Here is a 15,985-nt window from a genome sequence, read left to right as displayed (position 1 = left end):
AATTTCTTAGTTTTTGTGAAGGATCTATGGATTTTTATAGACTACTCCAGAATGAAAATTTGCAGCGCATATATTCCCTTACTTTTGAGGTTAGCTATCTGAAGCCTTAATAGTGGGCTGTTTCTTATCTGGGGCTTTTCTTTCATGGCAGCAGCATGCTTTTATGTTTATTCTGGGAATGATCCATTCTTATTACCTTAGTGAAGTACTGCTTACAGAAAGCATCAAAGCCATATCGAGAGCAGGGCTAAAATAAAACTTGTATGTTTTATCATTCTTACCAGATTTGAAAAATAGCCATTTGGTATGTACAATAACAGTTTTATGACGTGTTAGGGCACAAATCAGTGTTTGACCTTATAAAGCAATTTTATGCTGTGTGCTTTTATAGGTGTAATATAGTGTCTGAGACTTTGAATCATAAGAGGCTATGAAACTATGTAAAGAACATTACAACCTATCCCAGATTTTAGGTGAAAAAGATGCGTTGCATAATTATTAACTTTTTTTAATTTTGACCCTTATTGCAGCAAGATACTGTTTATGCATTTCTTTTCCAAAAGTTTTCTTCCAAGTTGAGGTCTAGATTCTAAGCTACCAAAAAAATCCTCAGAAACATAGGGACAATATTTTGTGTAAGGGTTCTGTTGGATGGTTTCATTGCAAGACTGGAGAAGTGAAGACATTGCTTGAGGCTGGCTGGCTAGCCTGCCCACTGTCAGAATGCTATTTGGCATGAGTGTGCCTCTGCCCATAAAAGTAATCTCAAAGAATTTGCTTGAGCATAGAATGAGGAAAGCTGTGGTCAGGCAGCTGTTACTATAGTCTTAACCTTAAGCTCTCAAGGGGAAATGGGAAAACCCCACCTATATGGAGCTGAGTCGAAATAATGCTTTAGAGGTTTCCAACTGGTCTAAATAGAGAAAAGCCCTGTAACAGTGCAGGTGCAGTTGTTACGCAAAGCCAACCTAAAAAAGCTAGCCCTTTTCTCTTAATTGACAAGACCATAGTAGGCAGTATAGATGAGGCAGTGCTGTCTTGTTTGAAGCAGAAAAGAGATTATCAATATAAATGCAGTTTAACAATTTAAATGCAAGCTTTGCAATGCTACTTTTCCTCAGTAAATGAGTTATGGACTTTTCTATTTACTGTGTCTGCCTTCAGCCGGAGGAAAAATCAGTTTCTCAGAACTAATATTTAACTAGTTTGAAATAGCAAGTAACAGCTCCTATGGATCAGTCATAGGATAGCTGCTGGTTTGATGGTCAGATATCTGAGACTGAGGAGACGAAGACGTGGATGCTAAGGAAGGAAATGGCTGCAAGGGAGCATGCTAGCTGGTGAACAATGTGGCCACCCTTGGGGCAGTTTGCTTGAGATATGTGTGAAGCTGGTTAATTTCATAGTTAAATAGAGAAGTGTTCATGTAAATGCAGCTCTGTAAATTTTGCTTAGAAATAGGGATTTTTAGAGTGAATCACTTTGATTAATGAGATGAATTTTTCCAAAGTTGGAAAGCAAAGCTAAGCAAAAATATTTTGTGCTTTACCATTGGCATTTATTCTATGTATATGATTTGAATTTATATTTATTTTTGGATGTTACAAATATACTAGCATCCCTTTTTCCTGTAAATACGTATCTATTTAGGTAACAAAGTCAGGAGTAGAAGGCAGGCAGAACTGCCACAGCCATTTAAGCATTTTTAAGTATTCAAAATCAATTCTAGCAAAAAGGATTACCACTGAAACACAGCAGTATGTCGTGCTGCCTTCCTAACCTGTTATACTTTTTTTTCTTCCACTGGCAGTGTATGCAGTGATCATTCTGCATCACTTTTTTTAGCGTATATGTGGACAGATGTTCATAATTCATAATGTTTGCTGTGTGTTAGCACAAATTATTTCTTTATGGGAACATATGTGTAGATAATCAGACACTGTATTACTGTGCTATATTAATGACAATTATTCAACTAAATAATTAAATGAAAGAACCACAATACTTTTGTTTCCAAATTGCAAATCAAAACAATAGTGACACAGTAGATGTTTTGCTTTTTTCTTGTAACACTGATAATAAAGTAAGCCGCTGTTGATTTAAATTGTTGAATTTTGGAAAAATTTTGGGAGTTAAATGTTAATGGTGAAATTAGAAATGGTTTGCTAATGATATGAACAGAAATATCAGTAACAAAAGCTATGTAACATGTAAATGATGAATGTAACATGTAAAGATGCATCTCTGCATCTGCTATTTTTTGATTCTGCGATTTCTGCATGTGTGGGAAGAATGAGGTAGCCACAAAATATTACTGGTCCAAAAATTGTTGGATTAAACCTTGGTGACTGCCACATTGGTATCACCCAGTGAGAGCCTGGTTCTCTCTTTTTGGTCTTTTTTTTTTTCATTCATGGGCCTTTTTTTTTTAATATATATTCTCTACAGTACCTAATAGCATTTCTCACTGATGCAAATATGAAATTCCTTCTAATTCCTTGGAGATGCTTCACTGAACAGAAATACCCCAAAGTATTGCATAAATCATTTGGGGTTGGATGTAGTCATGGCATTGTCCTGAGTCATTTTGAGTAAAGAAGCAATGGACTAGCAGGGAAAAAAATTGGAGTAGGAAAATAATTGCTTCAGGTTTCTGTTGAAATGCTTCCTAGAACATTGAACTTCTAAATGAAGCCAAGTCAAAGTGATGAAGTCTGACATGGCGCAAACAAACAATGATTAAAGCTTTTTCTAATGTAATGATCAGCATCAAGGAAAACTCACTAGAGTCGTTTATGCTTCAGTTTTGTGGTATGAACTAGGAACTGAAAGTACTAACAGTTCAGAACAGTGTACTTCACCTGGAGTTGAGTATCTTTACAGAAGGGAATCCTTCTGCTACCGCATGTCCAGAGAAACAAAATCGCTCATTGCTTCAACTGCTAGAAATTCCAGCTGGCCACTGCACATCTGCCAGCTCCTACATCTGTCAAACTTGTATCATCTGTCCTTTTTGGTATTATCTCCTAATTTGGTTAAATGTAGAGTTTTAGTACCTTTTTTTCACTTTCAAAAGACGTAAACTCCACATTTAAAGTAGCAAGTTTTTAAGCAGTATAATTAGCTGCTTAAATGTGGTTTTACCTCCAAGAAGTAAAGAATCCTTGAGATGTCTTTGCTTTCAGAAGCTGTAATAACCTTCCAAATATAATTTGTACTTTAAAAGCTTATTTGCAGAAGACAGACCACTGCTAATGGCATTTGCATGGAAATTTCCCAAATGAATATTTATAAACATGAAATATGAATACAATACAGTGCTTTGCATATACTGGCACATACATTTCTATATACAGATGTATGAATTTTGTTGAACTCAGCAGAAGTGGCAAATCTCTCAGGGAAACACCAAACAACTTGTTCTACATACAGATGTCCCTTTGGCATCTTATTATAAAGACTTGAAAGCATACTGTTTTACTGACAATAAAGAAGCAATAACATCTTAATAGAATCTGAAAGAATAACTAAGTACTTCAAACACCCAAAATAAAGAGGTAATTGAAGTTGTTTTGGGTTTAAGCCTGAATAATTTCTTACTTTGTAATATCTCAGGTGTTTGTTTATATCTAATGAACGGCAATAAAATAAAAGCATATTATTGATTGAGAATATAAGCATTTGCTTGTATCTCTAGTATATTCACTGATACCATCACTTTAATGAAAGAAACAGCTTATTCAAATTATTTCTCATTATGCTGTATGCAGGCCACTAACTCACTTGTGCACAGACTTTTTCTTAAACTCTGCAAAAAATTGTTAACTTGTACTCAGGATTCTTTGTTGAAGAATGATCACTGAAATTGTCAGGATTACGTATGTTAAATATTGAAAGCTCTAGAGTCAGACTTCTTTTTTGACATTTTAAAGAATAAGATTGATTTATATTTTTTGACCTGAGCGTTGCAGTCAGGATGTTTAGGATTTCTCTGTAGATGCAGACTTTTTGAGCATACCAAGGAGGAAAGGCCAATTTCCCCCCTCCCCCCCCAAGCCCAAGAGACACATGGTGTCAAGGAAAGCAATCCTTGTGATATGAATAAGCAGTTTGATTTTCAATGTTAAGGACCAATTGTATGCCTTTAGATGTTTTGATCATGTACTTGGATTACAGAGGAAGCTATAAAGGTGGTCTGGTCAAGGTCGACTGGTCAAAATGTAGGTGATGTCATCTTCATCATAACTGTGGAAGTCTGCATTTTAAATTTTTATTGTAGGTGCTTAATCTTCTCCTGAATAACTATAGAGGAACACGGGACAGATTCATTATGAAGCTAGTATGCCAGTAACCCATTTGTTAACACTGCCTCATAGAGAGTGTGCTGCTAGTTATGTGACACAAGGTAGATGTATGTGCCTAACAGCCACATCCAAACAGCAGCTACAAATTCTTCATCAGCCCAACTTTCATGAAAAACTTTGCTTTCCAGTTTAAAACAATGAAAAACTCAAATTATTCTTCTTTATGAGCTGCTCTCCCACCATTTCCTAGACCTGAACAATAGAATTGGTGACACATGCACTTTTCTGCACAAAGTGTCAGTTAGGTCATGAATAACTTCTTCTTTAATGTGCCTGGTAATGTTGAGGAGATAATTGCTATCTTTTTTGCTCACAGCTTCTGTTCCTGACGTAGAGGAATACATTCATGAAACTTTGGAAAAGTTACGTGGAACTAGCAACTCTTAATCTATATAAACAGTGATGTCAAATGAAAATATCATTTCAGTGACTGCCTGAAGTCTTGCTCCTTGGATAGCATGGAGCTGAACATCGTTGAAATGCTCAGTCAGCAGGTCCTGTTGGCCAGCAGTTGAAGAAGTTGTCATTGAAGCCATTTTTGTCCATGTATCCCTTGAGATTATTTTTTTTTTAAACAGAGCTTGAGATGTGAAGATAATAACAGCTCTGTTTCTGAAATGTGACGCTTGCTGTCTACCAAAAAGGTTCAGGCTTAGTTCTTTAATGTTTGCAACTATCTTAGTCATTCCAAAAATAAAATACAGGTTCTTCAGCAAGTAGGAACGTGTATGTGTGTGTGTATATACATGTGTGTATATATATACATGTACATATTAAGATATAGAAAATGGGGTTTTATTATCTGACCACTGGTGGAAAATTAAAAAAAAAAAAAAAAAAAAGTTTTCTAAGAAGTAATTAGTATATTTTGTTTACAATAAGATAGTGGAAAGGAGAGGAGCAATTTCATTAAAACTTATAAGTACTAATTCATCTGGATGAATTCACTTCATCTGGATGATGTCACTTCATTTGAATATCTGAATGTTAATTGTACTGACATTGTTTTTAAAGCAATTAACTTATCTGCTATTTTTTACTATGGCTAATCAGCTGCAATGAAGTAGTATGGCTTGAAACTTCATAGAAGTATGTTCACAGAATGATGGTCAGATTGCTCTCTCTTAAAAAAGACAACAGATTTACTTACAAATATTAATTGGAACATATTTGGTGAGAAGTAAATCATCAATCATTGTTAATAATATGTGATCCAGCATATAAGTTGACTTTGTATATTCACCACTGTATGTAGCCAGAAGGTTTTTACAAGAGAGCACAAAAAAAGTTTTAAGTATTGGTTTTGAAGAATAATTTATTATTTATCCATTAGGAAGAGTTACTAGGCTATCTTAACACACTGAAAATCTAATTTTCTTAAAAAAATAAAAAATAAAAAAAATTATTCCTGCTAGCCAAGAAGAGCTACATCATTAACCTCAAATGAATAGTAATAAACAAAAATATTTTAAAAGCTTTATTAAGTTCAATTAATTGGTTGTAGCAGACTAATTCTGTCATGCTTTGGTAGACAGTGTATTGTAAGTAATTTTGATGATCTCCAATTTAGTTGGGTAAACAAGCCTGCATACTAAAGCAAAAATTGAATTGTCTTGATAATTACAAAAAACACTTGCCTGTTTGGTATTTGTGATAAATGGGTTAATTAGCACATTTTTTTTATTACATCTAGACTTTCAGTGCAGTAGAACAATGGTAATTTATTTTACTGTAAAAATAAGTAGTGAGAAGTTTAAGAGCTACTTGATTTAGTATTAGATACGTATGACTGTGAGCATGGATTTCATTATTATCAGTTAGTTTCCATAATCTTGAAACTTGGTTCTATGCTGCTTAATTTTCAGTCTCTTCCCTTATGTTACAGCAAAAGTTTTCCCAGTTCAAAGGGCCCATCAAAGTCAGCCCTAAGGAAATTAGGTACTGCTGCTACTGAATACACTTTAAATAGGTAGCATGCATATAATGAAAAGGAACCTTTCAAGTAGTCATCTCATACTCTGGTGGGTGAAAAGTTTTCACTGACAAAATATTTGTAAGAATGTAAATCTAAAATCACAGTCATATTTCTATTCTAATTTTGGGGCTGTTAAGCTTACTTAAAGAGTTCTGAAGCAGATCACCATGTAAAAGTAGTCATTTAAGCACAGGAAAAAGTACTGTATTGATCTAAAGGTTTTTTTTCTTTTTTTCATTGTGGCAGGACACCCTTGAAGTTGATTTAACTTCTTTTCCAAAAAGCTGTTCTGTTCTCTAAGCGAGTGTATGCTGCTGCACCTAAGCCTCAGTTCTGCTTGAAGAAAATCTTTAGCTGTCTTTTTTGGGGAAAAAAAACTAAAAAGTGTATTCAAAATATTTTCTTCTTCATTTTCCTGCAGGAACTAGACTATACTCCACTGCATTTAAATGCATACTCTTTATACTTGCTGAAGAATCTAAAAAAAATTTGAAGCTTTTTATGATCTGTTACTTTTTGCTCTTTATGCTTCTGCTAATTTTGCCATAGCGAGATAACTTGTTAAATGTTAGATATTTTAACTATCTTCTTACTCATTTTTCATGCTGTGATTTATCTGACAGATCCATTTTATCATCCGATCCCTTCTGTCCTCTCCTTTTGCAATAGCATCTTAGTCTTTGTTATTCTGGTGACTCTGAAATACATCAGAGTGACAGTCTTGCTTCCTGGTTAATTTTTGATATTTGAAAACAAACGCTTTCTCGACTATACTTTAGAAATCTAAGATAAAATTTTATTTAAGGAACTTCTCCTTTATTTGTATATTTGATTCTTTTTGTGGTCATGACACTGTAGATCATGACACTGGAAATCTAAAAAGAAAGTGCAAAGCAAAAATAAAACAATAGGAGTGCTTGTTTATTTTAGAGGAAATCGTAGTCATTATTTTTTCCCCAAGTTTTGTTTTGTCTATATGTGAGGATATGTTTTCATACATTTGTTTTTGTTCGGTGCAATTCTGCATAAAGACAGCATGCGCAGTGGTGCTGAACAGCAGAAAGCGAATTTATTTTCTGTAGTAATTTCTGGTGTTATATATAACCTGTGGGATGTACTCTGCAGTATTGTATTCTATGCTGGGTGGAACTGGTGCCTGTCCTGCACTGTGAGCAGGTGTTTGTATCACAGTGATCAGGTCAGAAAATAAAGTGCAGAGTCTGCCTGGCAGGCCACTGCCATGAGACCAGGGAACTGGGCAATGGAAGGCATGGTGCAGCACATGCATGCAACCCATTTTAGAAATAACCTGGTTCAAGCCTGTGTTTTCAGTGTATTTTGTACATTGATGAACTGTAAGAACTGGCTTCCTTTTTCAGTATCAGTTCTTTTCTTTCATACATGCAAACACTTGTAGAACATTTTTACTCATTGGTAAAATATTGATTATGAAGTACTAAGTGGAAGCATTGAATTTTATCAAAAAGTTACTTGTTACAGTTTAGCATGTATATCTGATATGCGCATATATTATGTGTGAAGTCAGTTTGTCTGCATATTTTATGTATACACCATATAATGTGCATGGTATGGCAGAAACAGAATAGCATCGTCTCCCCTTTTGAGTATTAATGATTCAAGTGAATTTATTGGCGAATTTCACTTTCTATCAAACACATAGCATTTAAAATCTTATCTATTCATAAGAAAATAGTTTATTTTGGAATTGGTGAAACAAGGAGAAAATGTTGAATTATGTTCTCCCATGGTATAAATTTAAGTACTTGATCTCGGTAGTGAGTGAAAGAAGTTAAGGGTTATATTTGCAATCAGCAAACAGATAAAATGAATGTTATTTTTTTTTTTTAAGGCAAATTGTATTTAGAGAAAATTAAAACAAAAATAAAAACAAAAAACCTTTCCCAGCATTCCACCCTCCCATAAACCTGTGTCTGTTGTCTTTAATAGGTTTTGGAAAGTGATATAATTTCCAGAGACACTGATTTTCTAAGAAATCTAATTACTTCTTTCTCCATTACAACATTGGAAGGATTATTCAAATATTTTATAGTGCTAACAGCACAGAGCACTTTAATCCTACTGTTTGTAGACTGTCATTCTTCTCGCTTCTTTCTGCCTGCAGTTTCCTATCAGGCAGTACAGGCACATCCTGGTAATCTCAAAATCCAGGAAAGTGCTATCTGGCAATCAATGACTGCCTGCTCTCTCTATTTATTTTGCACTCTTTGCATATTTTAAAATAATAGAATGAGACTTACAGTCTTCACTGTAGCACAGTACAAACTATGACTTAAAAAAACAACCCACACATAACTGGTATCTGTCCTACTTAGTCCTGAGCTTGTCAATGCCATCACTTCTCTTTATCTTTTATCTGCCATCTGATTACTCAAAAGGGTTCACCTGTTTGCTTTCAGACATGCATGCTGCCATAAAGAAAGCATTAACTGAGTAAAATAAGATTCCAAACTCTTAGCTGAAAGGAAAATGGATATAAGCACGTCTCACCCAGTTACAGGGTGTAAGTCACAGCTACTAATTTTCTGTGTAACACGCTAAGTGAAAGTGCCATGAATTTAAAAGGGCAAAGTCTCCATTTACTTCTTTTTTCTACTGATATCTCAAAAGAAGAGAAAAAAAGGAAAAAAAAAAAGGCAAGGTCAAACTCAGTGTGCTGCTACGTGCAAGCTGAAAATAAGTTCTTAGCAAGTCTTGTGTAGGCACGATGGCCCATTTCTACATAATTGCTTGATTATGTAGCCATGGCAGTGATTTTAGGGCAGTTCTGTCAAATTTACACAGAATTAGTAAGACAAGTTCTATTTCTCAGAACGTTCTTTAGTCCTGTGCCGTTGTTGCTTTTCATTTTTAATAGAAGTCCAGAATTGAGTAGATCAATGTGTGTTGTAAAATTAATGTTAAGTATGCAAATCATATATTTCAGTATGAAAAAGCATTGCAACGTTTTATAAGAACATTAAACATCTGAAAAAAGGATTATTTTTTTGTTTACAGAAACTGAGAAACTGCAGTAATCTACACAGGATTTACGGGTATCTTTAGTAGATGCCAGAATATCTTCTGGCAGTAAGATTTACTCTGTTTTGTTATCAGTTCTACCATGTGCATCTATAACCAGTATCATTGCCTCAACTTCTGCTGAACTGGTGCAGAAATTATCTTAATTGGGGTTTGATAAAGCAGTAATAAGGAAGAGGAGTATTCTGGACATTTATTTTCCTTGATATGGCTCTGTAAAGAAACTGGGAGGTGATGTATGAGAAATTCCTAAATTTCTCATTAACTGTCCTGTGCTTCAGAAATCAGAAATGTGTATTTGCTGTTCAGAGTCATCACTAATGCATGGCTTTATTGCTGTATAGGTCAACAGGCTATTTATGGTGCATATCTTATCAAATTTCATTAGTGGAATCTTTTGTCTCCTGAGGTACAATGTAGTTCTGCAGTGCCTGGTGTAACGTTACATATAGCAGGGTGCTTTCATCTTGCATTTAATACCTGTAGGGAAGGCATGTTCATAGTGTGGCTAGTTTCAAGATATGTAAATACTACCTGTTTAAAGAAAGATTTGTCACTTAAGAACTGATTTTCAAGCAATAACTGGTGGGTTTTGTTGGTTTTTTTTTTTCAGTTTGAAAGGATTTTGCTCCGTACGTGACTATCACAGATCTGGAATTAAATGAACCCTTTTTTGCACCATCGTACTTTATTATACTATTATATGTGATTTTGGTTCCATGGCTTCTACCTGTTCTGCTGTAGCTCTGCCCTGGTGAGGCCTTACCTGGAGTATTGTGTTCACTTCTGGGTTCCCCAGTACAAAAAAGACAGGGATCTCCTGGAAAGAATCCAGCAGAGGGCCACAGAAATGATGAAGAACCTGGAGCACCTCTCTTATGAGGAGAGCCTAAGTGACCTAGATCTGTTCAGCCTTGAGAAAAGAAGACTGAGAAGGGATCTGATCATATCTAAGGTGCGGGAGACAAAGGGAGGAGGCCAGGCTTTTTTCAGTGGTGTGTGGCGATGGGACAAGGGGAAATGGCCACAAACTGGAGCATAGGAAGTTCCACATGAATGAACATCAGAGCTTCTTTACAGTGAGGGGTGACGGAGGGGCATTGGAACAGGCTGACCAGAGAGGTTGTGGATTTTCCTCTTCTGGAGATATTCCACCTGGACGCCTACCTGTGCAACCTGATCTAGGGAGCCTGCTTTCGTAGGGTTATTGGAATTAATAATCTCTAGAGGTCCCTTCCAGCCCCTACAATTTAGTGATTCTGTGGTTAAAGAAATCAAATTAAGGAGATCCGTCCTATTTTCTAGCAGCTGTTGACATCTGTTGGGAGCAGGCTAAGTGTCACTTTAGACATTTTGATTTACCTCTGTATTCAAATACACTGTTCCATAAGCAAAATGATCCAAGAGGTGAGAGGGCTGCACTTACTGTTTAACTATTCACCAGTTGCATATAGTAACTCACTACTTATTTCTGTTCATGGAAATAAATGTTTTCAGACCAATGTGTTGTTCTAGCTTTCATCACTGCAAAGAAACTCCAACCTTTCCCTCTAACTGACCAATAAACCAGTTTATTTTTCCAGTTCAACAGATTCGTTCACAAGTACAGTACTGGGTGAGAAGCATTCACAAGTAGCTTTGTTGACAGGGGGAAAAGGCTGTCAGAGCAGATTTTAGAATGCCACTTGTATTGTTTGGAGATGTAAGAAACTAGCAGACTGATTAGTTGACTTGTTACAAGGCCCTCTGATTACCATCTGCCACACACACCTTGCAAGAAAATTTACTATGAGAGGGAGGTCTCCAAATAGATTTACAGCTGGCATGTTTGTTTGTTGTTTTTTTTTTTTTTTTTAACAAGAATTCAGAACAGTTGCTTTCAAGTAGGCACTAAAAATGCCTATATTTTATTAAATATTTTATTACCTGCTGCTGATCAGTCAAGCACCCTTCATTAAATGTGTGATAACAATGTGACTTTTTTATGTTATAAATACTGCAGTTTCAGACAAGATTGTTGTTCACAGTAAGGTTGATTCTTCCAGACAAGGGATCCTTCTCCAGATTCAAAATGACTTTGCACTTGTTTTACCTGTTGTGCTGGAATAAATTAAGTAAACTCTACATTGCAGCAAAGAGAAAGGAATGTGACTGTCGTCCATAGTAGGAGATGGACAGAGAAAATGGATGCATTTCTCCTGCTAGCCACTCTGACCATCTCCTGTTGTAGTTACTAATGACGAGTGCTTTTAAGGGATGAAAGAAGTAACACGTTAGTTCTCTTCCACTACAATACTTTATGTGCATGCATAGATTATTACCTAAGCCAGGATTGTGTATGCCTTGTCCCTGAAGGTTCAAGGCCAAGTTGGATGGGGCCCTGGGCAACCTGACCTAATACTTGATCAATCTAGCAGTTGGCAAGCCTGCCTCTGGCAGGAGTTGGAACTTGATGACCCTTGAGGTCCCTTCTAACATAGGCCGTTATATGATTATTACCCTACTGATAAGAGAATAAATAAATACACTTTGTTCCTCATTTTATTTATGTATTAGTGAAATATATGCATACTTCTTTGGACATCCCACAACTTTTCAACCTGCCTGACAATCTTAAAAGTATCTTGTTTTTGAAAAGGAAATGTTACTAGTTAATAAGTGGCGTTATTCTTTTTTGAATGTTACATTGGAATTTCAATCCCCTGAATATGAGCTCAGGGAAGAATATTGAAAGGCTTTGTAGAAAGACAGCTCTCACTCAGAATGCATTATTGTGTTTCTCCCTTCCTTCCTTCCTTCCTTCCTTCCTTCCTTCCTTCCTTCCTTCCTTCCTTCCTTCCTTCCTTCCTTCCTTCCTTCCTTCCTTCCTTCCTTCCTTCCTTCCTTCCTTCCTTCCTCCCTCCCTCCCTCCCTCCCTCCCTCCCTCCCTCCCTTCCTTCCTTCCTTCCTGTGTTATAAAGATACTATGAAAGATGTTTATCCTAAACATTCTATCAGACTGCTGAAGCACATAAATTTATGGAAGTTTGTAAATCCTGTGAATTTGAGTTTTGTATAAACCTTGATGTTTTATTTTCCTATCAGGTGAAATAACTGGTATGATTATACCAGAATATTCTGGCTGAAATTAGAGTTAAAAGAATGGATTCATGTTCTGTCATATGTTGTGCTCTATTTAATTTATTTGTCTTTATTTATCAGAAAGTTAATCTGTCTTTTATTTGATGTTTTCAGTATTTTACATCATGATTAGATACCCATTATGCTCGATTTCATTAGATAAGTGAGCTACAAAAAGGCAAGAAGAATTGTAATGGATTGTATTTGAATTGTTGTATATACCGTAGAGTGTAGTTTGTTATCTTTCACAATTTCTGATGGGAAAATTAGGTTACATCAAGTTCTTGCCAGAAGAAAAATAAAATTCTGAAGTGTTAATCACATTCTTTTGGTAGTTGTGAAGATTGCAGTCTGAAGATTCCAGAGAATGTCAGTGGCCTCATATTTGAAGTACTTGTAGTCTATTGGTACTAGATGTGGAACAGAAAGAGTTAGAATTTTTTCTTATTTAAAGGAGAAGTGCTAATATTATTGTAATGTTATCACACCTTTTTTTTCTGTTTTAATTGCTTCCAGGATGTATGTCTGATTATGGAAATATCTTAACCTTTAAGAAAAAATATCATGTTAAGAAGGCAAGCATCTGACATAGATTTTCTTACAATGAGGAAACGTGTGTACAGAATTACTGTTTTATTTTCTTTCCTGTCTCTATTTACAAGTTAAACTCATCTGTTCTCCTTTCTTCCCTAGCATTTTTGTATGATCACAGTGCTTTGAAGATGTCTCTGTGATTCTTCAGTTTTTTATTTTCTGGTGGAATGTAGGCAATGGTAGACTGATATGGTGTTAATGGACCTAATGGAGATGAAGTTTAGTGATGTTGCTCGCACACTTCATCGTTCAGCCAGTGGAATGTTTTATTGTTATCTTTTCTCTGTGGTTGTTATTTTAGCTGGTCCTAATTACAATTAAATATTTTGAGGTTAGGTGAAATGACACTTTTTTCTCTTTTCATTATTCTTGCAGTTTTATTGGGGGTTAATTCCATCCTGTTTACCACCAGCTGGAACAAAATATTTCTATTTGCAAATTGTTTTCAGTCACTTAGTTCGTGGCTAAACAAATTTGCATACAGCTCATAAAATCTGTTAATCATCTTTGACTAATGTTTAAAACATACTTTAGGCAATCACAAGAATGTGTGTCGTAAATACATCTTGTAGGCAATTTTAGCCTCTTACAACCCATATACCAAGGAAGGAATATTTCTTACATTTCTGAAATGACTTGGTCAATCATGCCTGCAGTGATCTATGGGACGTGATAGGCAAAGTTAGTTCAAATGATATATCCTTGTGCTACTAATTCTGATTATTTGTGGAGTAGTAAAGTAATGCAGATATAGAGAGGATAATACCTCCTAGTGGGCGTATTTACTTTTTAAACCTGAAGCAGAATGCATTTTTGTGTATTCAGTCCTGTTTTTCTTACAATTATGTTGTCTATGTAGTAGAATGGTTAAATAAAAAATGGGAACTGCCTGTTTCACAGGAAGAGAATTAGATTCTGCTGAATATATCAAAATTGCCTTGAGAGAGCAGCTACTGAATTCATGAGACATGACGAGGTTGTTAAGATGCATGCTTTTAAATTATTACTGATGTATAGTCATTGGTAATAGTCTTATTTTAATTGTATTTCACAAGCTGGGCATTCTGTGTGAACAGTAATGCAATTCCTTTTTTAAAGCAGATTCCTGAATGTATTAAGGATTAAACTAGGCTTTGTGTCTATGCAGGGAGAGAAAAAAAAGGTCCAGTAACAGATGATATATCAACATTTTAATGAAAACATTAGTAAAGGCTTACCTGTGCCAATATGAGGGATAATAGTGATACCTCTGAGTGATCTTGAAGAAATAAATTGTTACCATTTAGAGCCACCCCTGCAAGTTGCTTAGTTGCTCCGCTGTGCCATTCAGTTCATATTATCTTTCAGACCTGCTGCAGCAGGCGCTTTGCAATGCACCAGAAAGAATTAGAGGAATAATACAGTCAGAAAAACGCTATTATATTGCATCAGCAATACAAAGTATTTTTGAATGCTTCCCATAGTTTGTAATTTTAAGGCAAGAATAGATGACAAAAATTCTTTGGTCAAAGTCTTAAAGATGTCACAGATAATTATTCCTATAGATCCTGTAAGCACTTATACAGTTTCCAGTCTGAAAACTGCCTTTAATTATTCTAAAGTAAACTCTAACTTCAGCGTAGTTTATGTTCTATATTTTTAATTTGCTAGCAGTTAGCTACATTTTTGATCTATGCTGGCCTTTCATAGAACCTTGCTGTGATAAAAATAATGTAGATAATAACAAAAATAGTTTTATTTGTTTATTCTTGCAGTATATTAATGAAGGTAAGGCTAAATTTCCAGAAATGTAGGTTTGATTTTATTCCTCCATCTTGCATTATCAAAATTGTTTGCAGCTGTTGTGTACATAATAAATTTGAATATGGTGTTTCATAGTTTCATAGTTCTGAAGTGCTGTTCTGTTAGGCTTTCAGACTGGCTTCAAAGCAGAATGAATTGAGGCCTTACTATTTGTTCTGGTTCATCTTTTTCAGTGCCATCTGGTGTCAATTAAAGGAATAGTAGATCTCCTTGTAAGTGTTCAAGATGAAATATAAGAACAGGAAAGGGAAAGACAACTAAGATTACATAACAGACTGACATTATTTCGTCTCATATGTGCATTTGACAAAGAAAGGTGGGACTTGGATTTTAAAGGTACAGCATATTATATGGTTTATAACAGAAAGTCTTCTGACAATTTCTTGTTTGCTACTCTTTTGAAGCATTCACGGTTGGCTGTTTCCTCTTGATCATTAGAAGAGAATCTGATAAACATAGTTTTTGAAATTGAAAATGCATCGTAGATTTTATTGGTGACTTGGCCTGCAGATAGCTTCAATGTGTCAGTTTCTAGCATTCAACACAAAAAAAATCTGCCAGAAAGACTGATAAAAATATTTACTAGTTTCCTTCTTGTCTTCAAAAGATTATTAAAAACTAAATATTGTTATGTCCACAGGGTTTTAATATGTGTGATACACACATCTCATTGAATTTTTGCAAGTGGGAAGACACCTCTAAACCATAAACAATTATTTAACATTTTCCTTTGATAGTAAATTTCTCATGAAGAAAGGCATACCCATGACAGAATTCCTACTGTTTCAGAGCGCTTGTCTTAAATTTTAGGTTAAATGCAGTGATATTGTGGTCATGCATTAGCTGTGTAGTTAAGTTATTAGCTGACACTGGGCAAAGTAGTTTGTATTAATTGTTGATGGTTAGCCAAATGAGGTATAGATGAGTATGTTGTGTGGAAAATTTTTGCAAGCCTGGAATATTGGAAACTGTTTTTTTCCTGGAATTTGTGCCAACTTGGATATGCTGGGTATTTATTCAGCACTAGTATCAACTGGGATTTCTACCTGGAGAGCTTCCTCTTATGTTT

Source organism: Tympanuchus pallidicinctus, unplaced genomic scaffold (assembly GCF_026119805.1).
Source record: "Tympanuchus pallidicinctus isolate F22 unplaced genomic scaffold, pur_lepc_1.0 scaffold13, whole genome shotgun sequence".
Taxonomy (NCBI): domain Eukaryota; kingdom Metazoa; phylum Chordata; class Aves; order Galliformes; family Phasianidae; genus Tympanuchus; species Tympanuchus pallidicinctus.
This window is presented reverse-complemented; position numbering follows the sequence as displayed.